This window comes from Tinamus guttatus, unplaced genomic scaffold (genome assembly GCF_059628265.1).
Source record: "Tinamus guttatus ecotype Peru unplaced genomic scaffold, ASM5962826v1 Tinamus_guttatus_pri_ptg000190l, whole genome shotgun sequence".
Lineage (NCBI taxonomy): Eukaryota > Metazoa > Chordata > Aves > Tinamiformes > Tinamidae > Tinamus > Tinamus guttatus.
In genome coordinates this window covers 199,532-219,982 of record NW_028288724.1, presented here as the reverse complement: position 1 = coordinate 219,982, position 20,451 = coordinate 199,532, and positions in this window count along the sequence as shown.

Sequence of the window (20,451 nt, the reverse complement as noted above, 5' to 3'; positions counted from 1 at the left end):
AGCCTTCTCCACAAGCCGGAGTGAACAACACCTCTATGGGAAGTGAAGTCAACTCCGCCCTGCTGTTGTCTGTAGCAGGGCTTTATACCCGTGCAGGTGGGCATGCGCTGAGGAGCAGCGCTCATTGGCTATAGGCTCCCAGCTGATTGGTTCTCCTCCAGGTGCTTGGTTGCTAGGCGTCGGTCCAGTTCCCCATAAACTCCACTGTCCTATATATTCTTATTAAGGCCCCAACATCTCCCCCTCTTTTTTCCAAAAAACAAAAATTAGCCATAAACATTACAGCATTGGCAAAACAAAGTAACATAGCTGTAAACCTCAGCATTTTCCCCTCTTTTCACAAAAAACAAAAATTGGCAATATCATGCATCAAAATATTATAAACAAAAACAAAGCAACATAGTTGCAATCACAAGTATGATCATTCTGGTCACACTTTTATGATAATGTTTCATTTTTAAATTCCCAAGACAAAAGAAAATGGTCCCAAAGCAATACACAATTTCATTTTGCTTACAACCACAGAAATTCTTCTTGGAAAGGTAATTGTGCTCTTCATTTCAGCAACAGGAGAAGGAAAAAATCTTGCCCTTTGGAGCTGGGGAGGATGGGGGTCCAAGTTAGTATGGTCAGACTGGATATGCTATCATTTTTAGTTTTCAACCGCTGGAAAGTTCTTCCAGTCACGGAGTCCGCTGCTCTTTTCAGTTCCAGATCTTGAGGAAGCTGTCCCACAATCCTGTTGCCACTGCCATTCCATCATCAGTCACACCTAAGTAACTGACACAGTTATGATCAGCAAGGACACCTGCTCTATCAGCTTTCAGTGTATCCCAGACATTGTAGTTGAAGTCGTCATAACCAGCTAGGAGGAGTCATAGCTGTCCCAGATTATAAGCTTGCCATCCTGGGAGGCACTGACTAGAAGCCTGGAATCAGTCCCCCAGTGCATTGCGTAAATTTTAACCAAGTGTCCCCGGAGTGTTCTTCTAGTACGCATTTGAATTCTCCCCACGGGGTCAATGTTGGCTGTGATCTGAGCCAAGGTGGCATCGGCACATGCTTTCCTAGCATCCCTGATTTGGTTTTTCAGTTGCTCGGCCTCCTGGCGTAACTGGTCAAGCTCACTCATTTTCCTGTGCTAGAGTTGCACTTCACTGCCACCTCTGAGAGGGCCACAAATCTGCCCTTCTGTCCACTGCTCATTAACAGGCCCAGTTTGTCCGCCCGTCCTGGCCTGCTCCCGGTGACACTGCAGCTTGGGGGGCGGGAGAAGGAGAAGAGGGTGGCGGTTGGGGGGGGGGTCGCTGGTTCTCAGCTCCTCCCCAGGGGACCAGTGCACATCAATTCTAATATGCGCACGTCAGTCTGTAATCACTGTGGATTTTGCCACAGAGAGGTTGACTCCTGCACTTCCTCGGGTTGCGGCGGAGAGTTCACAGAGGCAGCCATCGTCTGGGGATACTTGTTCGCCGCGTCCCTCACAACGCGGCGGCTCCCGTTTCCCTGTATCGGCGTGCTGTTCTTGCGAAACGGTGATCGACACTCCGCTGCCTTGTGCCCGAACCTCTGGCATCTTGCACAGGTCCCATTGAATCCTCTCAGGCCCATACCTTCCATCCTGAACCTGTTAGGACACTTCCTCCTCATGTGTCCTAATCGACCACATAGGAAACATGTTCCATGAAATCTCTTGTCTCCCTTTCTAGACATTCTTTCTCCTTTAATTGCTGCGGCCAAAACCGCACCATGTATTTTTGCCTTTTGTTCTTCCTCCATCATTGGCGCTCGGGCACAGGTCTCTATCATTTGGACAATTGAAGCTCCTGGTGGCAAAGTAGCTAATAGTTGCTTGCAAGTTTGGTTTGCGTTTTGAACTGCTAGATCTTTTGCCAATATTGCTTTCATTTCCGCAGGCACATTAGGTGCCATATCCAGGGCTTCCTTCAGCCGATCAACAAAGTTGAAAAAAGACTCATTCATGCAGGAAAAGCAGTATTTTCAATATGAGGATTTGAGGATGGACAGACTCTCTCCTCACATCCCAACATTCCATTTCTCTAATCAGCCACTGGGAGCTTGCATGTCTCCAGGTAAAATATAACTTTTTCCATTCAAGTGTTTTTCAGAGCGTTACAACTCCTGTACACCAATTCCCACCTGCATTCTTTAGACAACTAGTTGCAGATACAGGAGTTTTGTTTTTTTTTTTTCCTTAAATACAAAAATAATAAAAAAAAACTATGCTACAAGCTGATAAAAAATAAAATACCTTCCTCAAATGTATGTGAATTCCAGGCTGCCTCCAGTGTGGGATAATCTTCCTCCACAAGGAATTCCCCTCCTTGAAATATTTGTGACAGACAGGCAAGGAGAGATAGAAACACTACTATGGAGTTTGCTAAAGAAGCAAGGAGACTCTGGAGCATGTTTTAGACTCCTTGAAGCTCAGAGCAGCAAGTAAAGGCTTGAGAGGAATCTCAGTGAATAAAGGGAAAGGAAGGGAACTGGAAAGCATTGGAAAGTGCATATGCCTAGATAGTCTGATGCAGTGGTAACTTTAGCAATGATCCGCATAGTCAGGACATGGGTAATATGTGATTATAGAGATTACGTCCACAATTTAAAAGATGGAGCACTGGTAATACAAGTTGAAGTGTGGATCAATATGCCTCTCTCCTGAGATCCATAGACTACCTGAAAACTTCCACTATGTTATCATGGGAAACCAATGACATTAGGACTACTCAACCCTTTTAGCTGACAAAAGGGTGTTTGTTCAACATTTTTTAAATGTTGACAACTGCTCTTCAACTTTCCAGGGAGGGCTCAGGTATCTAACCACAAGCCTCCGGTGATACCTGAAGAGGCACTGTTGCTTCTAAGGCATTTGCTTGGGGCTGCCAACTCTTGCAGAGGGCAAGTGGGAGACTAGAGCCCCTCTATGAGCAGGTGGAGATTGGGCAAAGGAGTCCTGGGCACCTAGAATGACAGCACATATCCATGATCTTGTGACTGCATCTTAAACCAATTCTGACAGTCATTTTTCTTTTCAAAAGAAGAAAAAAAAAGTCATACAAATCACAATAGTTTCCACACCCCCAAAGCCAGTATAGTAAAACAAAACAAAACCAAGAGAGGAAAATGAACACAAAATATTGTAAAAACTACAAGGTGTCTCAAAACATTTTCTTTGTATTAGACCATGTTCTCAATTTCTTTCTTCTTCTATTTATATTGATATTTTCTAAATATTTCTGTTATAATCAAGATTGCATAATTCCAAGCTTATTCTGTGTCTCCTGTGAAGTTCAATGTCCCTACAAACACTCCCTCCGCAGGGCTGTCTATCCACTCCTAACTGCACAGAGTGATTTAATTCCTGAGGTGTAGAGCTCTCTGGACTGACAGAGGGAAGTATGGTGATGAGCTTCACTGAAAAGCTGCATCTCTAGATGATGGAATTGGCACAAATTGTAAAATAACTGAGAGAGAGTTATGTCTTAAAGGAGTCCCTGATTGTCTAGTCACACTACTTCTTAATCCCAGGTTGGCAAATGAAGTGCAACTCCATGTGAGGGGACAAGAGGGATGAGACTGATCTCATCCCCTGCTAGACATCATGAGTGCAGATGTCTGTGTCTAATCCATCTGTCTGGATTTCCCTTTCTGAAGAAGGAAGAGAAAGTGTCTCATTGGCAAGTCTAAAAAGACTCCTGGTGCCCAGCTCGTGTCCAGAAAGGTTCACATAGGTCTGGGGTCACATTTCCCAGTACCACGTGGAAACACAGCTACCTCAGAGCATCTTGGGCAGCAGTAGAACATAGTAGCCTCTGTAAGTGCAAACAAGTGAAGGCCTAAGTGCAAACCTCTAGTTATAAACGTGAAAACTATTTTAAGAGTAACTTTGTGGAAGAAGTAAAAAGAGTTCAAACTTTCACAATTTTGACATTTTTTAAGCAATTTTTTTTTATTGGCAACACTATGTGATACACTACAGCAGTTTCTCTCCTTATGTAATTATAATATGAATAGATCTATATTCACAGCATGTCATCAGAGTACATTTCCCACCAACACTCTGAATGGAGAAGGTCTGAAGAATTAGTCAACCTATATTGCCATATTTCCCACATCTTCTGTTGCTTTATCCTTTCTTCTCTTGATGCTTATGCTGTCTTTATAGAGCTCTCCAGTATGTGAACTATTGCACATAGGGTTTTTTACCTCCATTGCAAACATGACATGAAGTGAGGGCTTCTGTCCTAAAAATCAGTGCCATGCAGTTGTCACTGCAAATGTGGTGCTATGCTGTCCACACCTTTCAAGGGGTACCTGGAAATAATGGAAGGTAGGAGGGAAAACCTGAACTGGAAGTATCAAGAAGGGATTCATAGAGGTACAGGGCAACGACAGTAGGTCCATGAATGTTCAAAGAAAGCCTTTACATGTATGCAGCCGTAATTTCTTTCAATGTAATTTGGAAAACAAACAAACTAACAAAAAACATAGAATATGTGGGTAGAAAAGTATTGGAGAGAAATGATAAAGATGAAAACTTGAGAAGGTGCATCTGCCTTCCTAGAAATTATTCTCATTGGAACAGTGCTATACATTCATTTTCAGATTGGTCTTTTTTTGGCTTATTTTCCTATCAGGAATTAAACATTGTGCTCCTCCAATGGTACTCAGTGTTCCACGCCTGAGGCAGTTATTGTATTGTTTCCTGCATTTTCTATATAGTCTTCTATATAGTCTTCACTCAATAAGAGCCAGAAGCAACTGAAGCACATTAAGATTATGATGAGGTCAAAATACATTGCCAGTGGAATGCTGTGTTTTTCTGAACTCCATTTTTGTTCAATTTTAGCTTAAAATTTATCTTTGCTTTTTTATGTATGCCAATAGACACAATCTGTCTGCAATAGGCTCACTCTGGCTAGGAAGTAAAGGAGCTAACTCCCCTACTCCTACTGGGAAATGGAATGTGAGTTTTATAGACTCATAGAATAATCAGAATCATAGAATCATTATACTGGAAAAGACCTTCAAGATCATTGAGTCCAATCATAAACCCCTCAACACCATGCCTCTTAAACCATGTCTCTAAGTAAGTGCCTCATCTACACATTTTTTGAACTCTGTCAGGGACGGTGACTCCACCACTTCCCTGGAGAGCCTGTTCTAGTGCTTCACCACTCTTTCCATGCAGAAATTTTTCCTACTATCTAACCTATAGCTCTCCTGGTACCACTTGAGTCCATTTCCTTTGGTCCTATCTGCAGTTATTCTGGAGAAGAGATAAATCCCTGTCTCACTACGCAAGGTAGTTGTAGAGAGTGCTAAGTCTCTTACTGCTTATCTTTAGTCCTCTTCTCCAGACTTCACCTGTCAGCTGTTAAAATCAGCACAACTCCTGCCTCTCCAAAGTGCCTGCACACTAATGCATGTACCAGGGAGGGCAAACATGAGGCATGAGAGGTCTATCTGCTTTTGAAGAGTTATGATCCCACTGAGATCACTGAGGCTTGGTGGGATCACTCATAAAAATGACAGACACAGACTCCTTAGGAAGGACATGCAGGCAAGGTAAGGAGAAGATTTCCCCTTCATGTGAAAGATCACTTCAAATGAAGGGCACTCTGGTAGTGCTGGAGAGTAAGAAAGTCCAGAGCTTCTGGGTCAGGATGAGCAAGCAAAGAAACATGTGCTGGGTGTCATCCTCAAACATGTGATCAGGAAAGAGTACCTTTCTTCAGGCAACAAGAGGAAGACTCGCATTTACAAGTCCTTGTCCTCACAGGGACTTGACCCAACTCTCTACCCGCTGGAGATGCAGCACAGCAGGGTACAAGCCCTCCAGGAGATAGACAGTAGAGGTGGTTCAGGTCAGTCTCTTCCCTTCAGTAACACTACGGCAGTGAGCACACTGCAGAGTGTGCCCAGGGGAGAGCTCTGAGGAAAAGGAGACATTTTGGGCACCCACTGCGCCACCAGCAGAATGGACACAAAGTGCACTCCTTCCTTCTCCTGAAGTGACAGGCCCAAGGAGACACCCCAGCTGCAAACGACCTGAGAGCAGGACTGCAGGGGCCAGATGTCACGAAATTCAGTAGAAATGACCAACTCCAGCTTTGAGCATGACAAAAAAGTGCAGGTTTCCCTGTTCTATTAGGAACCTGCTTTGAACCAATCCCTCAGGTCATCACCCCTGCTAGAGCAAAGGAAGACATGTTGGTGCCTGTTGGCCCCAAAGGTGGTTGTGCCTGGTTGCCCAGATATGATGTGACGATCTCTGATGTCACCATTGCTGGTGACCCAGGAGAAGATGGTCAGGCCCAGGTAGGATTAGGCTCAGGTGTTTGGCTTCCACCACCTTTCAAGTCAGGCTTTCACTTTTGGGGATTCCAACCTGGAATGTGTATTTAGAGGAGAGGAAAAAAAAAAAAAGACTTGAGACTGAAGGAGAATCTGTGAATCAGTCCCTGGAATGGAAAGAAAACTGAAGAAACCAAATCCCTCTTATCTGAACATGTCCACTCCTGTGAAAGTATCTGCAAGTAAAAGATGTTTGGAAAGCGGAAGTGTCTGTGTCGGAGATAGACACAGGTCTGTGAGCATGGAGAGCATTTTCATATTTGTAACATGCTCGGAGGCATATTTGCATTCTGCTTGCAGTCCTGGGACACATTCCCTGGATCTGCAGTTCGGAAGTTTCCTGTGCAGTTTCCTGTTGGAAACATCACAAATTTTGTGAAAGAGAAATCTCGCATAGAAACCGAGAGTGGCTTCACCCCTCACCCAGCATTGTGTTTAAGCTGGAGGAGAGGATGGCCTTGGATGGTGTTTATAAATCATGGCCTTACTGAGATATTCATCAGGTGCAGACAATACCCGCACCTCAGAATCCACATCTTTTGGAGCCTCACCATCTCTGTCAGTCTTTTCCACCTGTTACCTCTCCCTGAGTGGTTCCCACCAAATGTCTCAACCCGGCACAGGTGCACACAGTCATGGAAGAAGAAAAATGCTGCCATTCAGCTCTTGCGTGTGTGAACAGGAGTGTGTGAGCACACACCAGACTGTTTGCCAGAAAAATGTAGGTGTTCTGGAAAAGGGACCAGGACATGGAGGGTGTGGAAGAGAGGAGTCCAGGTTGTTTCCTGTGTTGCAGGCACACACTGGGGAAGCTGCACCAGGCCAATTCTCCCAGAGCAGCCCCTCACCCCTTTCCAGCACTGGCTCCTCACCCCAGCAGTGCTGTGGGAAATGGCCATCCCCGTTGTCCTGTACGTCTCTCCATGCCCACCATGCTCCCAAAGACAGCATGAGAGCCCTGGCCCTGCAGTCAGTCCAGCAGCTCCTGCTGCCCTAAGAGCAGCCTGCCCCGAGCTCATCACCTGGATCCAGCCTGTGGTCAGTAGCAGATCACACAGGGACTATGAGCTTGCCCTCTGGAGTCCACTAAGTTCATAGGGAAATCACCAGGCCCTTTTATTGATTTGGGTATATTTTCAACTCCATCTTTTCAAGAAGATTTCAGGTATGTGTCTGAGAAGATCCCCTTGTGTTTTAAAGGTGCCCATTACCTTCTCCCAACAGTACTCACAGAAGTGCAATGAAAATGCAATCCTAACACCACCAAGTTGGGATTAGCTCTTGGGCTGTATACACATACCAGAGCACAACAGGAGACTGTGGGAATGAGGAGAATATCCCTGAAAATAGAAAGTCCTGCTGCTGGAAGTGGAAGTGTCTCCAAGAAAAGTGCAGGCCCCATGCAAAGGCTGCAGCCCGGAAATGCCTGCTGTAGCAATGAGGGCGTAGTCCTGAAGAGCAGAGGGTCTGTCCCCACAGGTTGCATCCAGACTCTCGTCCTCTCCACTCCCACTCCACTGTGAGCACTGAAGAGGGAAAAGACCATCCCACAGGGACAGCAGGCAGGCACCCTCGAGGAATGAGGGTGAGATCACACCCTGACTCTGGCCAGGAGAGCTGTGCTCTCCTAATTGACATGGGACCCCTGCTCTCAGCCCATCTTGACTTGCCAGAGCCCTTGGTGCCATTGTGGGAAGAGACACAGCAAAGGGAAACTCTCTGCATTGTGCTGAGGACATCTGAGTGAGCTGAGACTAGCAGGTCTCCACATCTAGAGGTTCCCACATCTTTGCTAATGGAAAAATCTGCCTTTATGTACCAACAAGGTCCCTGGGTCAGATTCCAAGGATTCCTGAGGACAAGTTGCATGAACCAAAACAATTTTTCCTTTAATAAGAAAATAACAGGGAAAAGTCAGTAAGGAATGCACCACAGCCTTGATGCCAGTTCCTCTGGGAATGAGGAGGAGATGCACATGGGACACTTACTGGTGTTGACGCTGAATATGCTGAGGCAATTTTCTCAGTCCATTCTTGAGCTCCTTGTTCCTCAAGCTGCAGATGAGGGGGTTCACTCCTGGAGGCACCACCGCATAGAGAACAGCCACCCCCAGATCCAGGGATGGGGAGGAGATGGAACGGGGCTTGAGGTAGGCAATCATGGTGGTGCTGAGAGAAAGGGAGATTACAGCCAGGTGAGGGAGGCACATGGAAAAGGCTTTGTGTCGACCCTGCTCAGAGGGAATCCTCAGCATAGCAGTAAAGATCTGCATGTAGGACAGCAAACCAAAAACAAAGCATCCAAATGCTAAACAAAGAGACTAAATACCATAACAGCAACTTCCCTGAGGTAGGAATCGGAGCAGGAGAGCTTGAGGAGCTGGGCAACTTCACAGAAGAACTGCTCCACAACATTGCCTTGGCAGAGTGGTATTGAAAATGTGTTGGCAGTGTGCAGGAGAGCATTGAGGAAACCACTGGTCCAGGCAGCTGCTACCATTTTCACACAAGCTCTGCTGCTCATGAGGGTCCCATAGCGCAGGGATCTTCAGATGGCCACAAAGCAGTGATAGGCCACGACCGTGAGAAGAGACCACTCTGCTGAAAGCAGGAAAAAGAGGAAAAAGACCTGGGCAGCACATCCCAAGTAGGAAATGGTTCTGGTGTCCCACAGAGAATTGGCCATGGATTTGGGAACAGTGACAGAAATGAAGCCAATATTCAGAACAGAGAGGTTGAGAAGGAAGAAGTACATGGGGGTGTGGAGGTGGTGGTCATAGACTATGGCTGAGATGATGAGGCCATTGCCCAGGAGGGCAAACAGGTCACAGAAACAGGGCACAGAAACACTGGAAAGTGCAAGAGCTGCAGCTCCTGTGTGTCCATGAATGTCAGGAAGGGAATGTCATTGAAGGAGCTGATGTAGGACATTTTCAGCACTGGGGGACTAGGGGACTGTCAAAGGAAGAAGAGATGTAGAAGAAGTTAGTAGAGACTTCCATGAGCAGATCTTTCTCATAACTGCCTTCCCTGCAGTAAACTCTTTATCTCTCCCCATCTCAGAACACCTCTCACTGAGCTCCCTGGCTGGGCTCCATTTTGTGCTGAGTTTGCCATGAGGACATAGAAATCATCTGGATTGCTCCCACACTCACAGTGAGCCACTGTGATTCTTAAGAGCAAAAGGAGTCACCATGGTGTTAATGCAGAGTGAGGAGAGCTCCTCTTCCATCCACCTTGTTCACAGCTGCCCTCTGCTTGCACCTGTGAGGTAATGGACCTTTGCACTCACGTTACCCCAGAAAGAAATGACACACCACTGAGCACAGAGGAATCTAGTACCAAAGTGAACATCAGCAAACTCTGCACCCTTCCTCAGATGATCTGAGGATCCACAGGGTCGGTCAAACTGCATCTGAAGCCCACCCTGGCCAGATAGTCCCAGGGCAAGAACAGAAACAGCATGGACAAGTGGGAAACACAGAGCAATACCATGATATTTCTGCTGAAAGTAGAAGAGAGAAGGAGAGACAGAGGGCACTGAGGAGTATGAGGTCCTTCTCAAATGGAGACCTGCCCTGCAGGGGTTCTCTCCTTCCACCCAGAGCTTCTCCCTGCAGTCCCCAGGCAGGCTGAGCATTGACCCTTGCAGGCAGCAGAGTCACTGCCCCAGGCACACAGCACCCTGGGGTGGTAGGGACACTCTGACAGTATGGCAAGGAATCCCTGCTCTGAAAACCTCCTCCTCCTCACCCGGGAAATGGGGAGAGTGATCCTGAGAGATCCTACTGGCCATGGAATGTGGTAGCTTTAGAGGACTCCTCGGTGCTTTGTGGTCATTGCCTGGCAAGGGAGAGACTTACTGTGTTGGGGGATATGAAGATTTCTCCACCATGGAGCTCTCAGACATCCTCCCACCTCTGAACATCTTTTAATTTCTTTCTGTCTCACTTGTCTTGTTCATTCAGCTTGTCTCAATTTGGCACCTGTAGGAAATGCCCGCAGTTCTGTTGCTCTTTGTAGAAGAGCTTCTTGTGGACACAGTGCTGCCAGGTTGCCATAAGTTCTACCCCAGGAGCCTGGCCATGCTTGGAAGAGAGGCACAGCTGGAGGCATGACTTGATTTCTCCTTTTGCTCCCTCCTGCTCCTCCTCTTCCGCTCCTCCTCTTCCTGGGAAATAGTCATTGAAGGAAACAAAACTAATTATCAATGGTCTCCCTCTGAAAAACGAAGACAGACTGAAGCCAGCATTAGAAATTGTCTCATCCGAGTACTGATCCCCATGGAATAATGCTCGCTACTGTCATGGAATGAGTGGTGATAGGGGGTGAGTGACACAATGCACTTCAGTCCTGTGAAAGGAATAGAAATAGGTTTTATGGATATGGACAGTGGTTTAATGAGATTCTATGGCAAGGTCACTTATCATTTACTGCCTGGGGCACTAGATATACACTGAATTACCATGGAGACCCTCCTGTTGAGCAACAGGGTTCAGATTGTACCCCCTTGCTTTCCAAACTCCTTTTGATAGGAGTTTTGATAGGAGTCTGGGTGCAGCTGGATCCAATCCTAGTCCAAGACCTCATCAATGGTTTATGACAAAGTATTTTGTGCACAGTTATGTCCATAAAGTTTACAAATGCAGAGAATGCAGTATAGTTGCTTACTCAGTTGCTTACTCCTCAGGGTGAGGAGGCTTATAGTTGCTTAGGGTAACCTTAACCCTGAGGAATGTCCTTGAGAGGTGCCCCTGCTCAAAGGGAGATCCTGGAGATCCCCCTGTCATGCTAGGAGAGCTCAGGGGACCCTTGGGCTCTCCCCTTGTTTATGGGATAAGATGATTGACTTATAGTCATTCTTTCATTTCAGCTGAATTTTGGCTGGTGTGTGCTCAATTAGCCCTTATCTCCCTCAGAATGCAGCCATAGGGACTGTTTTGATGGTGATTCCCTTAATGGGGGAAGAGATCAGGGAAGCAACCACCAGGAGCAGATAATGTCACTGGTGATTAACACCTGCGTAGAGCTACCCCCGAAAAGTCAGGTTGGGCTGACTCATCACAGCTACACGCCTCCAGCTAGATTCTGCACTGCTGATCATAACCCTCTGAGCTCTGCCACTTAGCCAGGCCTCAATTCACCTCCCTGTCCACTAATTTAACCCACTCTTCCTGAGATTCACTATGAGGGAGACAGCGTCAAAAGACTTGCCAAAGTCAAGGTAAACAACATCCACTTTTTCCCCTGCACAGTCAGTCATGCCATCATAGAAGGCTATCAGATCAGTTAAGCATGACTTCCCCTTGCTGAATCCATGATGACTACTCCTCATCACATTTTTATTCTTCCTATGCTTTGAGATGGCACACTAGATGAGATGTTGCATAAATGTCCATAAGTGGATTTCTGGCCTTGGCTACCACACAGAGTGCTCTTAGTGGGAGGCTCATTTCATGCTTATGCTGCCACTTGCTCTCTATGCCAGCATGTCTCTGCTCTGAAGCAGGGCTATCACACACATAGTGTTCTTGGCTCTCTGTAACAGGTTGCACCATGACCAATCTGCACTCTGTGCCACAACTGATGCTTTGCAGTCTAAATTCACACAAAAGCATGCAGCCTGGGGCATGGATAGGAGGCAATGGAGATGCAGAAGCTGTCACAGGAGTGTCATGTTGTTGGAATATCTGAGAAGTGAGGGTCTTGCATGATGGCATAGCTACAATGGGAGGGTAGAAGCTCATCAGAAAAGACCAGCAAGGACATTAATGATGGGGAGATGCCATTTGTGTGAAGGGTCAGTTGCGACATAAGAAAATATATCCCAGATTCCATGGGATATAGAAGGGGCTGTGTGCTTGTGGGTGGGCATCAGAGTGACTTTGTGATGAGATTTACAGACCACTGTATCAGGGTGAGGAGGCTGATGCAGTCTTCTTTAAGCAACTTGGGAAAGTCTTTGCATCCCAGGCCCTAGTTCTTATGGGGGAACTTTAATGTCTCTAACCTTCAGTGAAATGCAGTAGAGAAGGTTTGTGGAGCACCCTGAGGACAATTTCTTAGCATAGCTGGCAGATGGGACAACAAAGGTGATGCTCAGCTGCATTTAGTACTCACAAGGGAGAACTGATCAGGTTTATGAATAGCAGTGGAAACCTTGGCTGCAGTGACCATGAAATAGTAGAATGCCAGATCCTAAATGGATTGAGGAAGGACAGTAGCGGCCTTCAGAGGAGCAGACTTCAGTCTCTTCAGGCTACCCAATGTGCCCTGGCGATGCTTCTGCTCCCCACAGCACTCTGTCTGGCTGCTATCGCCCGTCTCCTGACACTGCTCTGCATCTCCCACACACTCGCTCTTCCGCCCTCCTCCCCCTTCTCTCCTCTTCCTCTTCCTCCCCCTTCTCCCTTTCCTTTCCTTTCCTTTCCTTTCCTTTCCTTTCCTTTCCTTTCCTTTCCTTTCCTTTCCTTTCCTTTCCTTTCCTTTCCTTTCCTTTCCTTTCCTTTCCTTTCCTTTCCTTTCCTTTCCCTTCCCCTTCCCCTTCCCCTTCCCCTTCCCCTTCCCCTTCCCCTTCCCCTTCCCCTTCCCCTTCCCCTCCCCCTCCCCCTCCCCCTCCCAGGCCCCATCGCTTCCCCCGCCCCTGAGCCCTTCTGAACACTGCGCTGCGGTTGGCTGGCAGAGCTGTCACCTCCCCGTTCCAGCCAATAGAAGGGCTGCCCTGGAGGCGGTGCCATGGAAACATTGGGCCCTCCTGCCCTGGCAGCAGCTCCATACTCTCGTCTGTGGCTGGACGGCGCCATCTTGTGGTAGGCGCCATCTTGTGGACGGCAGCGCGGGTTGTTGCGGGGCCTCGGGACAGCTGGGGCTGCAGTGCCCGAGCAGAGCAGGGCCCCGTGCCCGTACGCTGCCCGACGGGGCTGGGCTCTGCCACAGGGGCCCCACGGGACTCCTGGCTGCCCTGGAGTCCATGTGCAGTGTGGGGCTATGAGGGGAGCCCGGCATTGGGCTGCCGGTGCTGGGAGCAGTGGTGTGGGGCCCTACCGTGGCCTGAGCCCTCTCTGCACAGCCCAGCCAGCATCAGCGTGGGTGCCTGAGCACAGCCTGCCTTGGTGATGGCTGTGCTGGCCCAGAAACTGCCTGACACCAGGTGTCTGTTAGGTGAGAGATGGAGGGGGGTGCCCTGGCAGGAGACTGTGCTGCTGAGCAGAGAGGTCCTTCGGGAGATGGGCTTGGAAGCATGTTGTGGGTGTGTTTGTAAACCTGTTGTTGGGCAAACGTTAGAACTGATAAAATAGATTATTGGTGCGGTGGAGACCAAGTAAGGCAGCAGCTTCCAGGTAGGTTGCACCATGTGTTAGGGTCTGGAGTGGGATTTGGATTAAAATGGGCTTTCTCACAGGAAAGATAAAGCTTTCCGGAGGCCTGACAAGGACGTTCGTGGCCCTCCAGACGGTGGAGGTCTTCATGATATTATTCAGCTTGGTGATGCCCTCCTCCAGAATATTTTGTCTATTGTACTTAGGAGAAGAGGGACTCCCCAATAGCTCCCAAGAGCCCCCATGTCCCCATTATTCACACAAGGTGTCACTTGAACTGTAGTGCCCCTCCTTAAACTGGTACATTTTCCTCTTTCTAGGTCCTACGGCTGGAAAAGCACCTTTGCCAGCTGTGAAGCACAGGCACAAGGAGGGATGGGAAAAGATGACACCACTGTCAAGAAAGGTAATGGACCAGCTGGTTCCTGGCAGGAGGTTGTGCCTGAGGTGCTAGAGGTGATGCTGCTCACCCACTGTGGGAAACCTCAAGGGACCCCTGAGGGAGCAAGACCTCAGTGCAACCCAGCACTCCCTCCTGTAGTCCATACCTCCAAGTTCCACTTTCCCCCTTTGCTATGGGGATTCAGTACCCTGGTTTGTACCGCCCACTGCTCTTTCGCTTGAGGCCTTGGTGCAGAAGAGGGACAAAGCTGAGGTCCATCTTTGGACAGTGTGTATTCTGAATCATGCCTGGAGCTGTAAGTACTTCAGGAGCAGAGTTATTTCATAGAACCAATGTGTCTTCTACTGATGGAAAAAGTTAGCTTAAACAGTGATGAAAAGTCTGGTGGCCAGTGCCAAGATTCCCTTTCCTTTTCCAAGCAAAAAGTTCTAAGCTTCTTTCTCCACATCCCTCTAGTGGTGCTTTTGGTTCGAATAGGGAGGACCTGTCACCATACGAGATTGGTGGGCAGATTCAAGGGTCTGTGGGCCCTGCATGAAAGTTTTGTTCTCAGCTTCATTAGGCCAGCTGCACATCCCAGCAAACTTCCTTTCTTTCATAGTGTGGTTAGGATAGAGAGCAAGAAAAATACTGCCACAAAAAAAATGATGTTGCACAGTAAAAAAATGAAAGACAGAAGCCAGTGTCCAGAACAACTAAAAAAAAAAGCCTTCACAGGAATCAGTGTGAGGCCTCAGGTTGAGCAGACCTGTGTAGTCTTCCCTTTGAAGAGGTCTCTCCAATGCTGTCCTGAAGTGTTTTTGTGTCTCCTGTTTAGAGGAAATGTTCCTGCCAAGAGTGTCCTATTGATATCCTCCTCCCAAAATAATGGCAAACTGCAGAAAGGAAAGGTGAAGAAATCTGAAGGAAAAGCTCCTCATGGCAGGAGAGACACTTAAAGGAATGGATGAGGGTGACCGTATACCCTTGTGCTTGTCAGAGTTGTTTCCTCTGGACAAAACATCCATAGCAGCTCTGGAAGTTTTTCATCACGCGTCACAGTGACTCCAGATTCCTTGTTCACGTCTTTTTCCAAATTTATTTCTTGTTTCATTTTGATTGACATTTTCTAAACAATTTTATCATAATGAAGCCCGCAGCATTAGAAAAGATATATTTTTTTATGTCTTGCACAGAGCTCAGTGGCCCAAAGCACCTGGAACAGCAATTGCTCACTCTGTTCAGAGCCATTCCTGCTAGGAGATGTTGAGCTCTCTTGCCTGCTGCCTCTTGCCCTGCTCAGTTACCATCCACCCCAGACCCTGTTGAGCTGCAGTCACGAGGTCTAAAAGCCATGTACAGGCTGGCCATGGCGGAACAGAGGTTCCTGCAGCTTTTGTGGTTGAGGGAACTGTCAAGGGAAGGAGCCGGTGGTTGTAGCAACCAGAAGAACATTGTGGTGACTGCCAAGGAGCTGCTGGATGTTCTGGTGTGCTAAGTGGTGAGCGCTTCCTCCCGCAGTGACAGCAGCGGCCTGTGCTGTGTGCCCGTGGAATGAGCCCCTCGGATGCTGTGCACACAGCACCATCCTCTCACTGGGTGAAAATGCCTTGGCACTGACCCTAGTGAGAGGTTTGCTGCATGGCAGCTGCATCTGGAAGGCTAGGAGACCTGTGTGAAGGAGGCTGAGGGGCCCTGCAGCTCCTGCTGGGCTCTGGAGAAGCTGCTGGAGATGTCTGTGCTGGAAAGGAAGCCTTGGACTTTTCCTTAGCCCAGCAGGGCTTTTTGTGCAGGACCCCAACTGCTGCCTCCTGTTTGTTCCCTCAGACTGTCAGAGCAGCCTTTGAGCTCAGAGTCACAGTGTGGATAGCCCGTGGCGGGATCCCCATGCCTTAATAGCTCTGTTTGGGGTCCAAATCTCTGCTGGGGATGCAAGTTAAGGTTGTAGCCTCAAGGGCAGTGCCCACCATGGTGCTGAGCCCCAGTCAGGATGGGGTTTACTGGGGGCAAAACTGCTGTCCAGCAGTGACTCTTAGAGCTCCAGACTTCCGGCACCACATTGTAAAAACAGCTTCAATTTGTAGCTCTCAAGACATCATCATTATACTGCATCTCTCCCTGATTTGATCTCACAGCTGGGTACAGCTGTGACTCTGTAAAGGCAAATAGCAGCATTCATGCTGGCTTTTCCTCCTTGTATGTTGAAGTAGGTCATGCTCAGCTGTACAGAGCCTTGAAATGGAGACTGGACCCTAGTGCATGTGAAAAGCCATCAGAGGCTGGTTTAGCTGTGATTGATTGCTGGTCATCCCTGTGAACGCTGCAGCTGTAGTGCACATGGGTGATGATAGGTGTGGGGCAGCAGGAGCTCTGAGCTGTGTTTGGAGTGCGTCTTCCCTTTGTGAGGACTCTACATCTTCTCTGGCATGGCAACTTCTCAGGCTGGCAATTCTCAGAGATGGGCCTCTAGCACCAAAAGCAGGATGTTTTGTGCACTTCAGAGGGTGCTGGGATGGATTGGAGGATCAAGATGGGTGTAGTGCAATGCCTTTTTTTTTTTTCCCCCTTCTTTGTTAGATGCCTGTGATATGGCCCTGTGAAATCTTTCCCAGTGTGGAATGGGCAGAACTTGGCCCTAGTCCTGTGATGTGGCACGAATCAAGGCAACTAGCCCCCTTCCTCCTCTGCTTGTCCTACCGTTGAGCCCGGGAAGTGGGAAGGGCATTGCCTTTGTTTTGAAGAACAGTGCCATGCCTGAAATTCAAGGGGTAAATAAAAAAATGAGATTTTACAGAGACTTTCTGAAAAGGCTCAATGGGAGGAGCAGTTGCTAGTGGCCCTTCTTGCGGCAAGTTCTTCGTTTCTCCAGTGCTGTCTGTCATCTCTTTTTATGGGAGACTTATGTAGGCCATGGTGAAGCCTGTGCCTGGTGGGGGTTTGGAGAGCTTTGTCCTGTCTCCCATGGTGCTCAGTGTTTTGTTCCATTACGTGTCTGGGAGATGCATGTTTTTTTCACATGTGCACAGAGATGATTTGAGGAAGGCCGGCAAGTGATCTGGAGGGTCAGACAGGAATTAGAAAGGATGCTGGAAAGCTGAAGGAAAGGGGACTAAAGAATTCTGCCTGAACATGAGCATGTCCAGGAGATGGGCGATCATCCCAACAGCACACAGGGGATTTGGGTTGAAATTGGTTGGGCATTTTCGCAGGAAGTACAGGGAAGAGCCAGAGTAGAAAGGTCGTGCCCCTCCAGGCACTGCGTGCTTCCTGATGTCTCTCACCTTGCTGAGACACTCCTCCAGCATTTGGCTGATTCTGCCCATTGCACTTTGAAAAAGGGACTTCCCAGAACCTCCCAAATTCCCTTCTGTCCTCATTATTCACACAAGGTACAAAGGAAATGTGGTGCCCCCCACCTTTAGAGAGATGCCTTTGCCTCTTTCCAGTTACAAGCTGGAGAGTAGACCTGGAAAACCACCTGGGGCACCTGTAAAGCCTAGGTGGAGGAGGAGAGGAGAGGCCAGCACTGGCCAGAAAGGTAATGGAACAAATGGTTCCTGGCAAGGCTTTGTGCCTTCTCCTTCTATGCTCCTGCATAGGCCATTGGAGCCCAAGTAACAGTGTGAGGCTCAGGTCGCATGAGGCACTAGAGGTGACATGGCTCACCCAATAGGGCAAATCTCAAGTGAATCCTGAGGAACAAGAGCTGAGTGGAGCACAACACTTCCACCTGTATCGATACCTCCAAGTTCAGCTTTCCCCCATTTCCATGCCCTGAGCTCCTAAACATGCCTCATAAACATCCCCAAAACAACTCATTGGTTTTGATTGTGTCAACAGAGGAACTCTAGGCATGTGAGATCAGTAGGCAGATCCAAGGATCTGCTCCCTTGCCTGAAATAATGGCCCTCAGAGAGACTCTGTTAGGCCACCCGTACATCCCAGCAAGTCTCTTTTTTTCAGAATAGGACAGAGAGTGAGAAAAGCACTACCCCCGAGAAATGATGCTAGACAGTACAAAGGACAAGACAGATGTGGACAGTGTCTGTAATGGCCAAAGCCCAGCCAGAAAAAAAGGCTTCAAAGGAATCAGCCTGATGCCTCACAGTTTGACCTCAAACTGAGAAGAACTGCATAGCCTTCCTTTTCAAGAGACCTCTGCAATGCTGTCCTGAAGAGTTTTCTTCTGCCTACCGGAAATCTCCCTATCAGCTGCCTCCACTTCAGAAAAAGCAACCCAGCACCCAAAATTGCTAATACTAATATGTCAAAAGAACAGGGCAGGATACCTGAATGAGAAGGAACTCATGGCAGGTGAGACACTTGGAGGAGTGTGGGTGAGATGCTTCCTCTGCACAACAGGTTCAAAGCAGCTCTGAGAGTTTTTGATTGTATGCAGTAGCTGGAACTGTGATTGTAGATTGTGTTTACATTTGCTAGGATGGGGTATCTGTGTCCCTTAGAGGCTCCATCTGTAATGAATCCTGCTCTTCTCCTTGCTGCATCAAGAGAGAGCTTGTACCCAGGCATACAGAGCATTCCTTTGAGCACATCTTGCAGCTCTGGACATTTCAGCTGGGGGTGATCTCGCTCTCTGTTCATGTGAACACAGTTATCTTTTAAAATTTTCTTAGCCTGCCATGACCTGTTGAAGGACATGGACAGTTGTGGGTAAAAGGAATGCCAGCTGCCTGGACAGCTTCTCTGAGATGTTCAGAGGAGTTGAACATCTCAGAGGGGCAGCTGTTGGGACAGATGTTTCCCAGGGCACTGTCCCACAGTGACTCCAGAACTGGAGCATCTCGAGGGGGACCCCTAGAGGGGGACCCTTTTCCAAGGCTGCAGTGAGCACAGTCTTGTGCCGAGCAGAAAAAGAGACTGCTGCTGGGAGGGGGGCCAAGGCTGGGCAAGCAATAGCCTTGCCAGGGCTGTGCACCACCTGCCCCACACCGGGAGAGAACACGAGGACCTGAAGACAGAGCCAGTGCTGTAACCATCCTCAGCAATGCCTCCTGTTCTCTCCAGGCTCTGGGTACCGCCACCAACTTGGCCGACTGCAGTCCCCGAGAGGAGCCCGTGGAATGGAAGAGCCATGGCAGCAGCAGCCAGGTAACCCTTCCCATGGCTGCTGGAGCCACAGACTTGTGGCGTGCAGGAAGGGGGACAGCTGGTGGGAGAGAGGCCGCATGGGCTACTGCAGGCAGACAGCACTGCCTACGCTGGGCAAGGCCTGCCCCGGCCTCGGCAGCGAGAGAGGTCATGGGGCCGGAGCTCGCTTCCATGGGGACCTGCCCTACAAATGCCTCCTTCTCTCTTGCAGGCTCTGGGCAGCAGCAGGATGGCCGCAGGGGCCTGGCCCAAGCCCATGGAGCGGCTCAGCTCCAGCAGCAGCTCCAGCCGTGCAGGCAGAGGCTGCACGGGGACGGCCGGGGCTTGACTTTGCGAGAGCAGCCCCAGGGTTCCTGGCAGAGGTACCAGGGAGCTGGCACAGGCCTGGGTGCTGGGACAGAGCACCCCGAGGGCCAGGAGCAGCCAAGCCCTCAGGGGCGTCTGACTGCGCCTGTCCCCTGGCTTTGTGCACCGCCTGCCCTGCGCGTACCTGGGACACGAGGCCCCAAAGAAGAGCCAGTGCTGCCGCTGTGACCATCCCCGCCAATGCCTCCTGCTCTCTTCCAGGCGCAGGGCACTGACGGCTTGGATATCTGCAGCAGGCCTGAACCAGTGGAGTGGCAGAGCTCTAGCCCTGGCCGGTATAACCCTGTTGCAAGGCAGCACAGGGAGAGCTGGGGCTGGGCCCGGCTTCTTGCTGCTACTCTGTGCTGGTTTTGGGGAGCAGCGAGCTGGGGGCTTGACCAAGGCGACCGGGTGCTCCCCTGAGCCAGGGCACAAGGGCAGAGTTGCAGAGAGCACAGGAGTGACCAAGGCCTCAGCAGCTGCTGCCTCAGCCCCTCTGCTGGCTGTGCTGCGCACAGGAAGCCTCTGGCAGGGCCGTGATGATGGCAATGCTTATGAGAAAGAGCCCGCATGCTGTCTGAGCAAGAACTCTTCATGCTGTCCTGAAGAGTTTTCTTCTGCATATGAGAAATTTTCCTACCAACCACCTCTTCTCAAGGAAAAGTGACCCAGCACGCAAAATTGCTAATACTATTATGCCAAAGAACAGGGCAAGAAACTTGAATGAGAAGGAACTCATGGCAGGTGAGACACTTGGAGGAATGGATGAGGGTGACCCTGTAGCCGTGTTCTTCCTTGGGTGAGATGCTTCCTTTGTGCAACATGTTCAAAGCAGCTCTGAGAGTTTTTGATCGCATGCAGTAGCTGGGACTGCCAGACAGTGTTCAGTACATTTGCCAGGATGGGATGTCTGTGTCCC